The 18,710-nt window shown below is 44.4% G+C and overlaps 2 non-coding genes across 2 annotated transcripts; both read right to left on the reverse strand.

Moving 5' to 3' along the window:
- Positions 1 to 421: 421 nt before the first annotated feature.
- LOC120253546 lies at positions 422 to 528 on the reverse strand. Its single transcript, XR_005534309.1, has one exon. It is a non-coding gene; the product is annotated as a small nucleolar RNA R71 (small nucleolar RNA).
- Positions 529 to 11,982: 11,454 nt separating this feature from the next.
- LOC120253556 lies at positions 11,983 to 12,089 on the reverse strand. The gene has a single exon (XR_005534318.1). It is a non-coding gene; the product is annotated as a small nucleolar RNA R71 (small nucleolar RNA).
- Between the last annotated feature and the right edge of the window lie 6,621 nt (positions 12,090 to 18,710).

Genomic DNA, 18,710 nt, shown 5'->3' on the forward strand with positions numbered 1-18,710 from the left:
AGCTGACTTGGAAGTAGAAGAATCTGAAAACATGGCAGGACAGAATGAGCAACAGCGAACACTATCCGATTATACCAGACCTTCAGTATTGGGGACACAGTTGAGTATTCTGCGTTCCCCGATTACAGCTCAGAATTTTGAGCTGAAGCCGTCATTCATCCATATGTTGCAGCAGTCCGCACAATTCAACGATTTGGCCGATGAGGATCCAAATAGTCATATAGAGAGCTTTCTTGAGGTGTGCGACATGCTGAAGATAAATGGGGTTACGGATGATGCCGTCAAATTGAGAGCCTTCCCATTTTCCCTAAAGGGGAGAGCGAAGCAGTGGCTACACTCATTACCTAGAGCATCGATTACTACTTGGGAGGAGATGGTAGAAGCTTTTCTAGCCCGTTACTTCCCTCCCGAAAAATCAGCAAAGCTTAGGAATGAGATCTCATCCTTTGTTCAGTTGTAATTGGAGTCTCTATTCGAGACATGGGAAAGGTTCAAGGAGCTCCTGAGAAAGTGCCCGCAACACGGATTCCCTTAATGGATGATTGTTCAAACCTTTTACAATGGTTTAAACCTGAGTACAAGGCAACTCTTGGATGCAGCAGCAGGAGGTACCTTAGGTAGCAAGACCCCTGATGAGGCCTGTCAGTTGATTGAAGAAATGGGGATAAATAGCTACCAATGGAATGTTAGGGAGAAGAAAAAGGTGGCCGGTCTCCATGAAATTGATGCGGTAACTTCATTAGCAGCCCAAGTAGAGAATTTGAGTAAGAAGTTAGATCACTTAACTTCAAATAGAGTGGCGGCCGTGACTAATTGCGCCGGTTGTGGTGGAGGACATGCTCCCTCCAATTGCCCGATCTCTATTGGAGATGTTTCTTCAGTGGAAAATGTTTATTTTGTAGGTAATGGCATAAGACCTCAAGGAAATCCATATAGCAATACCTACAATTCAGGTTGGAAGAATCATCCCAACTTTTCATGGAGTAATCAAGCATCACAAAAGGCCATGGGACCACCGGGTTTCCAACAACAACAAGCCCCCCAAGTGGAAAACAGAGTCTCAGGTTTGGAAACCCGAATGACAGACTTAGAGAAGCACTTGACTAGATTTATACAATCCGCAAATACAAGGTTTGAATCAGTTGAGTCTACACTTTGCAACCACACCGCCTCTTTGCATAACCTTGAAAATAAAGTGGGGCAAATTGCGAAGTCTCTCTCCGAAAGGCCGCACGGAAGTTTACCAAGCAACACAGAAACCAACCCTAGAGAGCATGTGAAGGCGATCACTTTGAGAAGTGGTCGTGAGGTTGAAGGTAGGCTTCCGAGTGAGAAGCCAAAAAAACATGCACCCGAGGTTATAGAGGTTGAAGAGGAGACAAGCAAAGAGAAAGAGGTGGCATCCCCACCTTTCAAGCCAAGAATCTCTTATCCCTCTAGATTAAAAAATGACCAAGGGGATGAACAGTATAAGAAGTTCCTGGGTTTGTTCAAGCAACTCCACATCAATATTCCTTTTGTTGAGGCATTAGCTCAAATGTATAAGTATATGAAGTCCCTGAAAGACTTGTTGACCGACAAGAGGAAGTTGGAGGAGAGTGCTTCAGTGGTTTTAGATGCTTCATGCTCGGCAGTGTTCCAAAAGAACATGCCAAACAAGAAGAAAGACCCGGGAAGCTTCATCATTCCGTGTAACATTGGCAACTTAGGTGAAGAAATGGCATTGGCGGATTCAGGGGCAAGTATCAACGTCATGCCATACATCTTCTTCCAAAAGCTAGGCTTGGGAGAGCCTAGGCCTACTTGGATGACCTTACAGTTGGCGGACCGAACGGTGCGACATCCGAGAGGCATCATCGAAGACGTACTTGTTAAGGTGGACAAGTACATTTTTCTGGTTGACTTCACAGTGCTAGACGTCGATGAGGATGCAGATGTACCTTTGATACTTGGGAGACCATTTTTTCGGACTTCCAAAGTATTGATTGACATTGACGGCGGAGAACTCACATTGAAAGTTGGAGATGACAAGCTCACATACCGCCTTGCTGAAGCCATGCGGCATTCTCTTGATTTTGATGACACTTTATACTTTCTAGACACTAGTGATGAGCTTGTTGATGAATATATGAAGGAAATGTTCAATCCGGATCTGTATGAAGGTTTGTCTGACCAAGAGGAGGGACATGAAGATGTAATGATGCTTGGGTCGACGGATGAAGTCCCATCTACCACGGGGATCTTGAAGAAGGTGCTCCGGAGAATGAAGAGGGCTAGAAGACACCACCGGAAACGCTCCAAGGTTGTTGGAGACGTACATGAGCCTGAAAAGTTGGATGAACCATTGATAGGTGGTCCGAAGCCTGATAATACACACTCTACCCTTAAGAGACTTTGCACATCATGCTTCCAAGGCAGGGGTAAGAGGGCGACTTTCATTCATGAACCCCCATAAGGTAAGACAAGATACGTCAAGCTAAGTGACGTTAAACAAGCGCTTCTTGGGAGGAAACCCAAGTGTTTACTGTTTTCTTATGTTTTAGTTTAGTTCGTTTGCACGAATAAATTGTTAAGTGCTGGTGTCCTAACTTTAAGATGCTTGTGCTGTGATGTTATTGTGGGTTGTTTTTAAAATCATCGTGTGTTTTTTTTGAGGAATTGACGGAAGTTTGGTCATTTGAGCTCTATTTCATATTTTTCACTGGTAAAATTTGCATAATAGGGCAGGCTCTGAGTGTGTAAACATGTTCAGAAATTTTCTGCAGAGCCTGCAGATTTTTCTAAGTTATCCAGAGAAAACACACGGGCGTGTGGATTTTTCACATGCTCGTGGGTGTGTACCAAGAGCTCATCCAGAGAAGGCACAGGGGCATGCGGCTATCCTTGTGAACGACCATGCGACTGTCATACGGCCGTGGGTAATTTCCACAAGGGCGTGTGGATTCCTGCAGAGTTAGGCAGATTTTCCCGAGAGCACACAGGGGCGTGGACTCGCCCTTGTGGGCAACCTTGTGAACCATGCACGGGCGTGGGTAATTTCCACACGCCCGTGTGAAACTCTGCAGAGGTGTTCTCTCCATCCTGAGAAAACACAGGGGCGTGCAGTTGTCCCTGTGAATTGGGCATGTGAATGTCCACGCCCGTGTGGAATTTTCGCACGGGCGGGTTTAACACTTGGTATTTTTCTCGGATGTCCAGAGAAGCCACAGGGGCGTGCGTCTTCCCCTGTGGGTCGGATGCACGGGTGTGGGTATTTTAAACACGCCGGTGCGAGAGTAGTAAGAGTCGAAGAAGTTTTTTCCCGAGAGCGCACAGGAGCGTGCATGCGCCCCTGTGGCTCTTTTGTAATAAAGCGCACGGGCGTGGATAATTACCACACGCCCGTGTGGATGCACAGAACGCCAAGGGTCATGAATCCTTTTTAAAGAGGAATCATTTCTCACTCTCTTCACGACCTCTATTCGGTTGAAAACACTCTCCCATAATTCTCCGAACTCCTAGCACCAATTTGGAGGATTTTTCGTGAGTTTTTCCCGGCCGGTTCTCCATTTTCTTATCCCATCTCGTCGGTAAGCTCTATTTAACATTTTCTTTGCTAATTCATGGTTTCCATTGATTAATTTGGTTAATAACGCTTCGTTTCTTCAATTAGAGCGATGAATCATGTTTAGAACGAAGCTAGAAGCGTTTTTACGTTGTATTTTTTAGAGTTTGGTAGCGCGGCCGTGCGGTTTTCACGCCCCGTGGTTTTACACGGGCGTGCGGAAATTCTACACGACCGTGTGGATTCCTGCAGTAATATTTTCTCAACTTGTTTGATTGATTTCGTTTCAAATTTTGCAGACTATGGCACCTCGATCGAAGAAGCAAGCGGATAAGAGGCCACGTGAGTCATCTAATGAGCCTGAGGGCATGAGGTTTGCGATTCCTGAGCATCAGGTTCGCAATGAGCACTTATGAAAACTTCGATTCGGTCAGACTCGATTCCTGGACACAACTATACTGTGAGATCTACAGCAGGGAGATGAGCTCGCTGATGAGGTAGAAGATCTCATTTCAGTAGGTGGGTGGCGACAGTTATTGACGATCAGAGAGCCAGCCATCCAAGAGTTTGCATTGGAGATACTATCATCATTCAAGTTTGATAGATCATACGCGAGCTTCGATAGTTTGGATACCATTCAGTTCAGAGTATTTGGACACCACTATACCTTGAGCATCACTCAATTTTTAGTACTACTTGGTTTCTATGAGGAGGCTTCCACAAATACGGAGGAGTATGCGCAGTTACCAACTGATTATCCTGGAACCTTGACCCCACATAGAGCTTACAGAGCATTATGTGGTCAGGGTCAGTACGAGCCGGGGGTGTCCAATGCCACGTGCCTTTCCCGACCTGCATACAGATATTTACATGCCATCATAAGTAGGTCGGTGAAAGGCCGTGGTCACAGCACTAGTGTTCTAAGCCGTTAGGAGCTACTGTACTTGTATTCAATGATACAGCGCGTACCGATTCACTTAGGGCACATTATGGCAGAGTACATCAGCATCAGGGCCATTATGCTAGACTGGGAGCGATCTTCTCGGGCCTCTAGATTATGAGAATAGTGTTGGGCATGGGTCTCTTGGATTCGATTTGAGGGACAGAGAAGACGAGTATACCTGCTCCCCTGAGTCTAGAGACGATGAGGCTGATGGGCATGATCCGCAGGGTTTGGACCGGGGTTTTCGCGTTAGTGCGACCAGCTCCAGAGATAGCTGAGGATGAGGATGATGAAGCCGGGGCATCTCAACCTGCTCCCAAGTCTCAGCCAGCCCCGATGGAGAGCGAGGTACCTCCAGTAGCAGAGGAGCCACCCCCCGTGCGTATATTTTCACCATCTCGAGCTTATGATCGCTTTGAGAGGCTCGAGAGCGCTTTGGGTGTGATACGGGCTGAGTTAGCTGAGGCTCGAGCCGAGATTGCAGAGATTAGGAATATGCAAGCCACTCAGTACACAGAGTTCATGGTACGTTTCAACGTATTACAGCAGATCTTAGAGCGCGACGTCGCCTCATCATTTGTCTTACAGCCGAGGACTCCTCAGGCCCCATCAATTCCTCCGGCACCCTCATCCCCTACCCCCACACTGGTAGACCCACCATTTGCTTCACCAGCAGCAGTAGCAGCAGTACCAACGGCGCCTTAGCGCGACACCGACATTTGACTCTTCCTTTCTTTTACTTTCTTTGCATTTTATTTTAGACTTATTTATTCAGAAAGGATTCTCCTTCTGAGTTTATGTTCATTTTGTATCATCGAGTTGTATTCATTGCTTTATCTTTCATATACACTCGATTTATTTTGTTTTTAGTGAGGTTCACTGAACCCCCTCTGTATGCGTGCAGATGGTCTTGTCTTCTTGGGAATTGAGACTTAGTCATGGGCACGGCCAAGGTGCTGAGGCACTTGGCCGTGTCAGCCTCTCAACCCATCGGAACACTACTCCCATGGAATTAGCTTCATCAAACGCAACACTAGGAGTCGGGGAGTATTGTTTTGATTGCTTCTCCCACATTTGCTTTTGAATGATATACATTTTGAGTGAGCATGCATGTGTACATTGAGGACAATGTACAATTTAAGGTGTGGGTGGGGGAGTTTCATAGTGCACACATCTTTTCTATTGTTCTTGATTGTTATATGCTCACATATCCAATGGCGGTTCACCTTAGTTGCAAGGATTGTATTCTTGAGTTTAGGAGAATTTTTTAACATTGAATATTTTTCATGCTCTAGTTTTTGCTTGAATTTCTAGAAATGTTTGCCCAATTTACACTTAGTGCACTACTCACTTTTTAAACTCTGTTGGAAACTCAAGTTTGATGTTAAAGGGACTAGTTATAGTTGTTTCTTGTGTCTATGACTAATCCTCAATTTCCATACTGACAAGACCATTTACACGCATACACAAGGGGGTTTAGTAAAGTGCAATAAACAAAAACAACTCGAGTATATAAAAAAAAGAGCAATGAAATACAACTCGAGACAAAACTAATAGATAAACTCAGATGGAAGATATTCTCTGAGCATACAAATCCAAAATAAAATGCAAAAATAAAATGTGAAAAATAAGAACAGATAAGGTAAAGATGCCTCAAATGTAGGTGTCAATTACTGGTGCATCTGTTGCCGCTGCTCGTGAAGATGACGCCAGTGCTGCAAAATAAATGAAGATTGTGCGAAGAAAAGAGAAAGAAAAGCTTACCAACGAAATGAGAATGAGAGACTAGAAAACGGCCAGAAAACTCAAATAACAACCCTTTAAAATGACGGTGAGAGGTCAGGAGAGTGCAAGGGTGTTCTCTGAGTGATTAGGAGTGTAAAGAATAAGAAAACCGAAGAGATTGTAAAGAAAACCAACGGCCGTGTGACTCCCCAGGAGAGACCCACGCCCGTGTGACTCCCCAGGAGAGACCCACAAGAGGCGAGGGCCTTGCGCCTCTGTGGCTTCTCTGTCCAATCGAGAAAATTCTCTAAGTAATTCACACACCCGTGCGACAATTCCACACAAGCGTGGATCCTTACTCGACAATTCACAGGGGTAGACACACGCCCTTGTGTCTTCTCGGGATGGGGGAGAAATTCTCTGCATAGAAACACACGCCCGTGCGGAAATTCCGCACGGGTGTGGACCACGATAAGGTCACTCACAGGGGCGAGTCCATGCCCCTGTCGTATCTCTGGATGAGCTCTGAACAAAAATGCACGTCCGTGCGAAAATTCCACACGAGCGTGTGTTTTCTCTGGATACTTAGAAAACTTTGCAAGATCTATAGAAAATTCTTGAACACAAAGATACACTCAGAGGCTGCCTAACAATGCAATTTTAACCAGAGAAAACACGAAAAAACACGCTCAAATGACAAAGATTCTTCGCCACACAGGATTAGGCACATGATAACACCATAATATCCACAAGAAAATCACACAACGAAAGCATCTAAGAATCAAGATACCAACACTCAAGGCCTTTCATGCAAATACTAACTAAAAACTAGAAAAATATTAAAAACTTGGGCTGCCTCCCAAGAAGCGGTTGTTTTACGTCACTTAGCTTGACGTACCTCTTCCTTACCTTGTGGAGGCTTGAAAAGAGTGTATTCCTCCTGACTAGACATTGCATAGCTACTTCCTTTAAACGAAAAATCTACTTGCCAGGGTGGAATATTTGTTGGAGAGTCCAACCATCTTACTTTTTGCCTCCAAGGAAAAAATTTGGGTTGGGAATTCCTAGCTTAACACAGGTGGGTCATTATATGGCTTCAATCTCCTACCCAGATCGTCTTCCAAACACAAAATCTCTTTCTTGCAATTTATGAATTGATCAATCCCAAAGAGTGGTGCTTGTTCCATTACCTTAGGATTTACTTCTTGTGTATTTTCAGCTTGAAAGGAACATGACACAAGCAAATCCCCTTGAAATTTTTCCCACTCACAAGCACAATCTTCATTCACACTGTCCAAAATCTGAAAATGGTATTCAGATTCTCCCTTTTCATTCTCTGTACCAATGTACTCGATTTGCCCAACTTCTTCAATTTCGTTCACTACTACATCATATCTATAAGGAACTGATAAGTGCTTGTGCGAACTGGATGCGAAGCGTTCATTCCTTACGTTGAGCATTACTTTTCTCAGGTTTTCACACTAATATATGTATTTTTCTGTTACTTTTATGCAGGTAAGGTTGTGAGGCCATGTATGAAGGAAAGAAGCCAATGTGGATTACAAAGCACCAATTTTGGAGGAAATCTTGCTAAGGATCAAACGCGAAGACATAGGTCGATGTGAGATGCTAGAGTGTGTGCCAACCTCCTCGTATTTGAGTTGGCACATCCATTTGGAGGGGCACAAAGGTAGTCACACTCGGGCATTCCGACTTATGCACATAGAACAAGAGCTTCACCAACGTGCCTATCATTGAAGATGCAAGTGATCGACGACGTGAACGTGTGCCCGTTTGCGTTACTCCGATGAAAGTATAGATTCAGAAAGCTATTCAGGATGGATACTGTAGTAGAGCACTGCAGCAACACGACAGAAAGTACTATAGCAGCACTGTTTAAAGCCGGCTGAGAAAAGAGGAGTTCGGAGGATCCACACGAGCTTGTGGAAATTATCCACGGCCGTGTGGAAATTCCCCACGGGCGCATGAAGCATCCACTCCCGTGTAGTCACCCGATTCCAGCCCTATTTAAAAGCCGAATCTGCCCCGATTTTATTATTCTTTTCTCCATCTTTTCCGCAACTTGAGAGAGGGCTTCGGCTAGGGTTTCGAGGGGTATTGGCCAAGGTTTTGAAGAGGTCCTACGGCTCCGACATCGTCATTCCTTAGGAAGAAAGTTGGTAGGGGAGCTTCCGTCGAGGCGTATCCTATACCAGACGAGGGAATCCTTGGACGACTAGTAGAGGACTCTCCACAAGACCATCGACATGACCATCGAGGGGGTTTCTTTATGGATTCATTGCTTTTACAATCTATTTCTTTGATTGTACATAGCTTCATGGAGAGCTAAACCCCTAGTGGGTACTCGGGTATTGTGAACCCTAGGATGTATTTATTTCTTTGAACCTCTTTATTATGCTTTCAATAAATTGATGTTTATTGTGAGTTCTAACCTTGAATGCTTGATGGTATGAACATTTCCCCTTGAGTTACACTAGGGTTGAGAGTTCTTGTTGGTAACCTTGTGAGTGAGTGACACACCACGAGCGTTAGACAAAGCTATGTTGGAGAGGGTTGAGAGGGTGAGTGGAGAGGTACAGGTGCGTCCCCTTTCCCCTCCAGCGTGATAGATTCTACCTCCGTTCCTCGAGTTCTTTGCGGCCATAATAGACTGAATGATATAAGGGATGAACTTCCGCTGGGGCTTAGTTGCGCGTGCAACGGAGTGAAGCGTTGAGGTGATTTTAGTATCTAGGGCTCAATTGTGTTTAGGGACCTTCCACCTGGACCAAAGGGCTAGGTCTATAATTAGGAAGAGATTTATCACTTGGAATCCCTAGAGCTCATTGCAACTCTATGCGAGTGGTAGGTGTTGAGATTGTTCAATTTCTCCTCTGGGACATATATAGAGTTAGGCATAGTTGACCTTAGATTTGGGACTATGTAATTAAGGATTTCCACGATTCACCATTGCATTGATTAGGAAGCATAATAGACGGTTATTGCACTTGAAACAATTAGCCTAGGCGGAGCATTATCCGGGTACCCCATCTTTATCGATTGCCTTACCCCCTTCTTTACTTTTGCTCTCTTACTTGTTGCTTTTACTGTTGAGAATTGAATCATCGTCACACTCATTATCATTGATCTTTTACATAGCTAAGAATTGAATTAAGTATTTTGATTCCCTACTCCCTGTGGATTCGGACCCGCTCACCCGGGATTATTCCTTCGACAAACCCGTGCACTTACGGGATATACGTAAGGGGACCTTGTCAAGAACTTGAATTGCTTGCTCAAATGCTTGTTGTTCCTTGGAGAGTGTGTCAAGTATCCCTCCTAATTGATGCTGAAGGTTTTTATAGGAGGCTTGATAAGTGCTTGTCCGATAAGAATGCGAAGCGTTCTTTCCTTATGATGAGCATTACTTTTGTCAGGTTTTTGCGCTAATACGTGTGTATTTATGTACTTTTATGCAGGTTGGGTTGGAAAGCCGATTATTTGTGAAAGAAGCCATTGTAGATCGTTTTACGCATTATTTGGAGGAGATCTTGAGAAGTCTGAAATGCGGAGACATGAGTCGGGTTTAGAATGCTAGAATGTGTGCCAACCTCCTTGTATTCGAGCTAAGGAAGTGATTCGGAGAGGCACGAAGGCAGTTACATCCTAGTATTCCAGCTTGTGCATATTTAGGAAGATCTCCACCAATGTGACCATTTATTGAAGAACCAAGACGATCTATGACGTGAACGTGTGCTCGTTTACGTTACCTCAATGAAAGCATGGATTCGGGAGTATTTTGGGCCATTACTGGAGCAGGGTACTGAAGCAATCATTGTAGAAAATCACTGTAGCAGGTACTGTTCACATCCGGCCGAAGAAGGAGCAAAACAGAGGAGCCACACGGGTGTGTAGAAATTCCACACGCCCGTGCGTTAATTCCAAAGTCTCGTGTGGAATATCCACAAGGCGTGTGGAATCCCGATTCTAACCCTATTTAAGGCCGAGTTTAGCCCCGTTTTTAACATTATTTTCTCCATCTTTTCCCCTACTTGAGAGAGGGTTGCGGCCAGGGTTTTGAGAGGTATTGGCTAGGGATTTGGAGAGGTTCTACGGCTCCGACATCGTCATCTCTTTATACCGGACAATGGGATTTTGCGACGAGTAGAGGACTCTCCATAAGACCATCGCCACGACTATCGAAAGGGGTGTTCCTATGGATTTCTTTCTTTTACATTTGATTTCATTATCTTTTTTATTGTGCTCCATGGAGAGCTAAACCCCTAGTGGGTACTTGGGTATTTGTGAACCTAGAGTGTATTAGTTTTATTCAATCTTTTTATTATGCTTTCAATTAATTGATGTTATTGTGAGTTCCAATCTTGAATGTTTGATTGTTTGAATACTCCCTTAGAGTAACACTAGGGTTGAGAGTTCATTTGGTAACCCTTGTGAGTGAGTGACACACCACGAGAGTTAGACAAATCTTGATTGGAGTGGGTTGAGAGGGTGAGTCGAGAGGTACTGTAGCGTCCCCTTTACCCTCCGGTATGATAGATTCTACCTCCGTTCCTCGAGTGCAATGGAGTGAAGCGTTGAGGTGATTTTAGCATCTAGGCCTTAATTGTGGTTAGGGACCTTTCTTCTGGACCAAGGGTTAGGTCTACAATTAGGAAGAGATTTATCACTTGGAATCCCCAGAGCTTAATGCAATCCTTCTTACGTGTGTGAGGTTGAGAGGTTGTTCAACGTCTCCCCCGGGATATGTAGAGGATTAGGCTTGGTTAACCCTAGATTCGGGGCCATGCATTAAAGGATGTCCCTGACTCACCATTACATTAGTTAGGAAGCATAATAGAGAGTTCTTGCACTTGAAACGATTTTCCTAGGTAGATCAATACCCGGGTACCCCATCTTTATCGATTGCCTTACGTTCTCCTTTACTTTTGCTCTCTTTTGGGTTGTTTAACTTTTGAGAATTGAATCTTGTCACACACGTCACTATTCATTCTTTCATATAATTAAGAAGCAAATTAGGTATTTTTATTCCATTTTCCCTGTGGATACAATAACCCACTCACCTGGGATTTATTACTTCGACAACTCTGTACACTTGCGAGGAGCATTGTCAAGTTTTTGGCGCTGTTGCTGTGGAATAGGCATTTAGAGATACTTTGCACTTTTGTTTCCTTAGCTATTCCTTTATCCATTCTACTTCACATTTTCTTTTCTATCATCGTTTTGATTTGTTTTCTTTCCTTTGTGCAGCTTCAAGTTGATGACCCGAGGGAATTCCTCAATATTGATTGAAGGAGATCCCGAACTTGAAAAGGGAAAGGACCTGTGGAAGAACAATCTAATTTAGCTGATTTGGAAGTTGAAGGGTCAGATAATATGGCAGAACAGAATGAGCAGCAGAGGACACGCTCTGATTATGCTAGACCCTCAATTTTGAGCACACAATTGAGTATTGTGCGACCCGCAATTACAGCTCAGAATTTTGAGATAAAGCCAGCATTCATCCACTTGTTGCAGCAATCTGCACAGTTCAATGGTTTGGCCGATGAGGATCCAAATAGTCACATAGAGAACTTTCTCGAGGTATGTGATATGCTCTAGATAAACTGGGTGACGGATGATGCCATCAAGTTGAGAGCCTTCGTATTTTCCCTAAATGGGAGAGCAAAGCAGTGGCTACACCTCGATTACTACATGGGAGGAGATGGTAGAAGCTTTTCAAGCCCGTTATTTCGCTCCTGGAAAATCTACAAAGCTTAAGAATGAGATCTCATCCTTTGTACAGTCACAATTGGAGTCTCTATTCGAGACATGGGAAAGGTTCAAGGAGCTCCTGAGAAAGTGCCCACAACACGGATTTGCGGAGTAGATGATTATCAAGACTTTTTACAACAGGTTGAAACCGAGCACAAGACAACTCTTGGATGCGGCAGCAGGAGGTACCATAGGTAGCAAGACCCCCGATGAGGCCCGTCAACTTATTGAAGAAATATGTTTAAACAGCCACCAATGGAATGCTAGGGAGAACAAAAAGGTGATGGAGGAGGACATTCTAACTTCAAACAGAGTGGCGGTCGTGAGTACTTGCACTGAGTGTGGAGGAGGACATTCTCCCTCTGATTGCCCGATCTCTATTGGTGATGCACCTTTGGTTGAGAACGTTATTTTTGTAGGAAATGGCATGAGGACTCAATGAAACCCATATAGAAATACCTACAATCAAGGTTGTAAGAATCATAGCAATTTCTCGTGGAGCAACCAAGGTCCACAAAAGGCCATGGGGCCATCGGGTTTCCAACAACAAGCCCCAAACGTGGAAGACAGAGTTTCAGGTTTGGAAACCCGAATGAATGATTTGGAGAAGGCCTTGACTAGATTTGTTTAATCTTCAAATACAAGGATTGAATCAGTTGAGGCTACACATCACAATCACACGGCATCTTTGCATAACCTTGAAAATCAGGTGGGGCAGATTGCGAAGTCCCTCTCGGAAAGGCCACATGGAAGCTTGATGATCAATACCAAGAACAACCCTAGAGAGCATGTAAAGGCGATCACTTTAAGAAGTGGTCGTGAGGTTGAAGGTAGGTTTCCGGGCGAGAAGCCAAAAGAACACGCACCCGAGGTTATAGAGGTTGAAGAGGGAACAAGCAAAGAGAAGGAGGTGGCAACCCCACCTTTCAAGCCGAGAATCCCTTATCCCTCTAGATTGAAGAATAACCAAGGGGATGAATAGTACAAGAAGTTCCTGAGTTTGTTCAAGTAACTCCACATCAATATTCCTTTTGTTGAGGCATTAGCTCAAATGCCTAAGTATGTGAAATTCTTGAAAGACTTGTTGACTAACAAGAGAAAGTTGGAGGAGAGTGCTTTAGTGATTTTAGATGCATCTTGCTCGGCGGTGTTGCAAAAGAACATGCCGAACAAGAAGAAAGACACGGGAAGCTTCATCATTCTTTATAATATTGCCAATCTAGGTGAAGAAATGGCATTGGTGGACTCATAGGCTAGCATCAACGTCATGCCATACATCTTCTTTCAAAAGCTAGGCTTGGGCTAGCCTAGGCCCACTCGGATGACTTTGTAATTGGTGGATAGAACGGTGCGACATCCAAGGGCATTATTGAAGACGTGCTTGTCAAGGTGGACAAGTACATTTTTCTGGTTGACTTTGTAGTGCTAGACGTCAATGAGGATGAGGATGTACGCTTGATACTTGGGAGACCGTTCTTGTGGACTTCCAAAGCATTGATTTCCATGGACGGTGGGGAGCTAACTTTGAGAGTCGGAGATGATAAGCTCACATACTGCCTTGCTGAAACCATACGGCATTCTCTTGATTTTGATGATACTTTGTATTTTCTAGACACTACTGATGAGATTGTTGATAAATACATGCAGGAAATTGAAGAAGTAATGATGCTTGGTTCGACTGAAGAAGTACTATCTACCCCGAGGATCTTGAAGAAGGTGCTCCGGAAGATGAAGAGGCCAAGGAAACACTCCAAGATTGTTGGAGGTGTGCGTGAACCGAACGATGAACCATTTCTAGGTAGTCCCAAGCCTGATAATTCACCCTCTACTCTCAAGAGACTTTGCTCATCATGCTTTCAAGCCATGGGTAAGCGGGTAACTTTCATCTATTAACCCCCGTGAGGTAAGATGAGGTACGTCAAGCTTAGTGACATTAAACAAGCGCTTCTTGGGAGGCAACCCAAGTCTTTACTATTTTTCCTAGTCATAGTTTAGTTTTGCATGAATAACTTGGTAAGTGTTGGTGTGTTCATGTTTAGATGCTTGTGTTGTTTTCATTTTGGTGGATTTCTGTGTCATCGTGTGTTTTCATGTGGATTTGGCGAAGATTAATTCGTTTGAGATCGTTTCTATTGTTTTTCACTGGTAATTGTTGCATAAAAGAGCAGGCTCTGAATGTGTAAACATGTTTAGAAAATTTTTGCATAGCCTGCAGAGTTTTTCAAGTCATCCAGAGAAAACGCACGGGCGTGTGGAATTTGCACACGCCCGTGGGGTTGTATTACGAGCTCATCCAGAGAAGGCATAGGGGCGTGGACTCGCCCCTGTGAGCGACCTTGCGATTATTGCACGACCGTGCAGAATTACCGCACGAGCGTGCGTTGTTCTACAGAAACTTGGGAATTTTTCCCGAGAGGACACAAGGGCGTGCACTCTCCCCTGTGGACAACCTTGTGACCAACGCACGGGCGTGGGTATTTTCGGCACGCCCGTGCGGATTTCTACAGATGATCCCTTCTCCATCCCAAGACCGCACAGGGCCGTGCGAATGCCCCTGTGAGTTGGGCTTGTGATTGTCCACGGCGGTGCGGAATTTCTGCACGGGCGTGTGAAACAGTTATTGATTTTCTCTCAGTTGGACAGAGAGCGCACAGGGGCGTGCGGCTTCCCCAGTGGGTCAGGCACACAGGCATGGGTAATTTCCACACGCCCGTGCAAGTGTTTTCAGAGACAGCAAGAGCTATCCTGAGAGTAAACAGGGACGCGTGTCTACCCCTATGGATCTCCAATGTGGAGACACACGGGAATTTGGAATTTCTGCACGCCCGTGCGGATATACAGAACTCTAATGGTGCGAGTTCTTTTTAAAGAAGACTTGTTTCTCTTCATCGACATCCTCTCCACTCTCTTCAAAATACTCTAGCATTGGTTTCTGACCTTGTACTGTCAATTTTGGAAGATTTTTACTTGGTTTTCTGGCCTATTCCTATTCTCCTCATCTCAACTCGTCCGTAAGCCCCTATCTTTGATTTTCTTTGCCAATTCTTGATTCTAATCGATGAACTTGCTAAGAATGCCTTGTTGTTGCAATTAGAGTGCATTAGCATACTTAGAATGAAGTTAGAAGAGTTTTAGAAGTGTTTGGTTGGATTTTTGAGGTACGGGCGTGCGGTTCTTCACGCTCTGTGGATCCACATGGTCGTACAGAAATTCCCCACGACCGTGTGGATTTCTGCAGCATCTTTTATCCAGCTTGTTTGACTAATTTCCTTTGAAAATTTGCAGGATATGTCACCTAGGTCAAAGAAGCAAGCAGAGAAACTGCCGCGGGAGTCATCCTCCGAGTCCAAGGGCATGAGTTTCGCTATTCTCGAGCATCATGCTCGTTTTGTGCTTCTGTCGAGACTTCGGTTCCGACAGACTCGGTATCTGGACAACAGCATACTCTGAGAGTTACAGCAGGGGGATGAATTTTCTAAAGAGGTCGAGGACCTTATTTCTGTAGGGGGGTGGAGTCAGTTATTGACGACTAGAGAGCTAGCCATTCGTGAGCTCACACCGGAGGTTTTGTCATCATTTGAGTTTGATAGATCGTATGAGAGATTCGACAGCTTGGACGCCATCTAATCCAGAGCGTTTGGATATCACCACTTCATGAGCATCACACAGTTCTCAGTCTTGCTTGGGCTATACGAGGAGGCATTCACAGACACTGAGGAGTATTCTTAGCTACTGACTGATTATCTTGGAGCTTTGACCCCCTCAGAGAGACTACCGAGTGCTATGTGGTCAGGGTCAGTACAAGCCATGGGTGTCCAAGGCCAAGTGCCTTTCCTAACCTGCCTACCGATATTTACACACCATTATGAGTCGGTCGGTGAATGGGCGTGGTGACAGCACAGGTGTTCTGAGTCGGCAGGAGATTTTATAAATGTATTCGATGGTGCAGCGCATACCGATTCATCTGGGGCACATCCTTGCAGAGTACATTCATCATCAGGGGCATTATGCTAGATTGGGAGTGATCTTCTCGGGCCCCTACATTACGAGACTAGTCATGGGCATGGGCCTCTTGGACGCGATTCGCGGGGTTGAGAGGATGAGTACTACTGCTCTCCTGAGTCTGGAGACGATGAGATTGATGTGTATGATCCGCTGAGTACGGACAGGGGTATATGCCATGGTTCTACCCACTCCAGAGATAGCTGAGGATGAGGGTGATGAGTATATGCCGGCCGAAAATCACAATTCCAGAGAATCCACACGGGCGTGTGGAAATAACCCACACCTGTGAGGAAATTCCACATGGGCGTGTGAAAAATCCACAGGACCGTGTGGATACCCGATTCCAGCCCTATTTAAAGCCGATTTAAGCCCCGATTTCAGTATTCTTTTCTCCATCTTTTCCCAAACTTGAGAGAGGGTTTTGGCGAGGATTTTGAGAGGTATTGGCTAGGGTTTTGGAGAAGTTCTAGGGCTCCGACATCGTCATTCCTTTGGAAGAAGGTTAGTAGGGGAGCTTCCGTCGAGGCGTATCGTATACCGGACAAGGGAATCCTTGGACGACGAGTAGAGGACTTTCCACAAGACCATTGTCACGACTATCGAGGGGGTTTCTCTATGGATTCATTGCTTTTACATTCTATTTCTTTGATTGTACTTAGCTCCATGGAGAGCTAAACTCCTAGTGGGTACTTGGGTATTTGTGAACCCTAGGATGTATTTGTTTCATTGAATCTCTTTATTATGCTTTCAATTAATTGATGTTTGTTTTAAGTTCCAACCTTGAATGCTTGATTGTATGAACATTTCCCCTAGAGTGACACTAGGGTTGAGATTTCTTGTTGGTAACCTTGTGAGTGAGTGACACACCACGAGCGTTAGACAAAGCTAGGTTGGAGAGGGTTGAGAGGTGAGTCGAGAGTGCACGGAGCTTCCCCTTTCCCCTCTTGCATGATAGATTCTACCTCCATTCCTCGAGTTCTTTGCGGCCATAATAGAGTGAATGGTCAAAGGGATGACCCTCCGGTGGGCCTTAGTTGCGCGTGCAACAGAGTGAAGCGTTGAGGTGATCTTAGTATCTAGGGCTTAATTGTGGTTAGGGATATTCCACCTGGACTAAAGGGTTAGGTCTATAATTAGGAAGAGATTTATCACTTGAATGCCTAGAGTTCATTGCAACTCTATTCGAGTGCGAGGTTGAGAGGTTATCTAATCTCTCCTCCGGGACATGTATAGAGTTAGGCATAGTTAACCTTAGATTTGGAACTATGTATTTAAGGATTTCCATGACTCACCATTGCATTGATTAGGAAGCATAATACAGGGTTCTTGCACATGAAACAATTGTCCTTGGTGGAGCATTATCCGAGTACCCCGTCTTTATCGATTGCCTTACCTCATCCTTTGCTCGTGCTCTCTTACTTGTTGTTTTTACTTTTGAGAATTGAATCATTGTCACACTTATCATTACTGATTTTTCACATAGCTAAGAAGCAGATTAAGTGTTATTATTCCCTATTCCCTGTGGATTCGATACCTGCTCATCCGGGATTATTACTTCAATAAACCCGTGCACTTGCGGGATATACGCAAGGGGAACTTGTCAGATATACATTATAAGTGAACTTGCATGTGTACATTGAGGTCAATGTATAACCTAAGTGTGGGGGGGTGGGGGGAGTTTCATAGTGGACATATCTTTTACACTATTTTGATTGATATATATGCTCACATAGCTGACAAGGTCTCCTTGCGTATATCCCGCAAGTGCACGGGTTTGTCGAAGTAATAATCCCGGGTGAGCGGGTATCGAATCCACAGGGAGTAGAGAATAAAAATACTTAATTTGATTCTTAGCTATGTAAAAGATCAATCATGATGAGTGTGATAATGATTCAATTCTCAATAATAAAAGCAACAAGTAAGATAGCAAAAGTAAAGAAGAGGATAAGGCAATCGATAAAGATGGGGTACCCGGATAATGCTTCGCCTAGGATAATTGTTTCAAGTGCAAGAATCCTCTATTATGCTTCCTAATCAATGCAATGGTGAGTCATGGAAATCCTTAATTACATAGTCCCAAATATAAGGTCAACTATGCCTAACTCTATACATGTCCCGGAGGAGAAATCGAACAATCTCAACACTCGCACTCGTATAGAGTTGCAATGAGCTCATGGGATTCCAAGTGATAAATCTCTTCCCTTAATATAGACCTAACCCCTTTGGTCAAGGTGGAAGGTCCCTAACCACAATTGAGCCCTAGATACTAAGATCACCTCATCGCTTCACTCTGTTGCACGCGCAACTAAGCCCCAGCGGAAGTTCATCCCTTAGACCATTCACTCTATTATGGCCTCAAAGAACTCAAGGAACGGAGGTAGAATCTATCATGCCGGAGGGGAAAGGGGACTCTCCTGTATCTCTCGACTCACCCTCTCAACCCTCTCCAACCTAGCTTTGTCTAACACTCGTGGTGTGTCACTCACTCACAAGGTTACCAACAAGAACTCTCAACCCTAGTGTCACTCTAGGGGAAATGTTCATACAATCAAGCATTCAAGGTTGGAACTCACAATAAACATCAATTTATTGAAAGCATAATAAAGAAGTTCAAAGAAACGAATACATCCTAGGGTTCACAATCACCCAAGTACCCACTAAGGGTTTAGCTATCCATGGAGCTAAGTACAATCAAAGAAATTGAATGCAAAAGTAATGAAT

The sequence above is a fragment of the Dioscorea cayenensis genome, unplaced genomic scaffold (genome assembly GCF_009730915.1).
Source record: "Dioscorea cayenensis subsp. rotundata cultivar TDr96_F1 unplaced genomic scaffold, TDr96_F1_v2_PseudoChromosome.rev07_lg8_w22 25.fasta BLBR01000114.1, whole genome shotgun sequence".
NCBI lineage: Eukaryota > Viridiplantae > Streptophyta > Magnoliopsida > Dioscoreales > Dioscoreaceae > Dioscorea > Dioscorea cayenensis.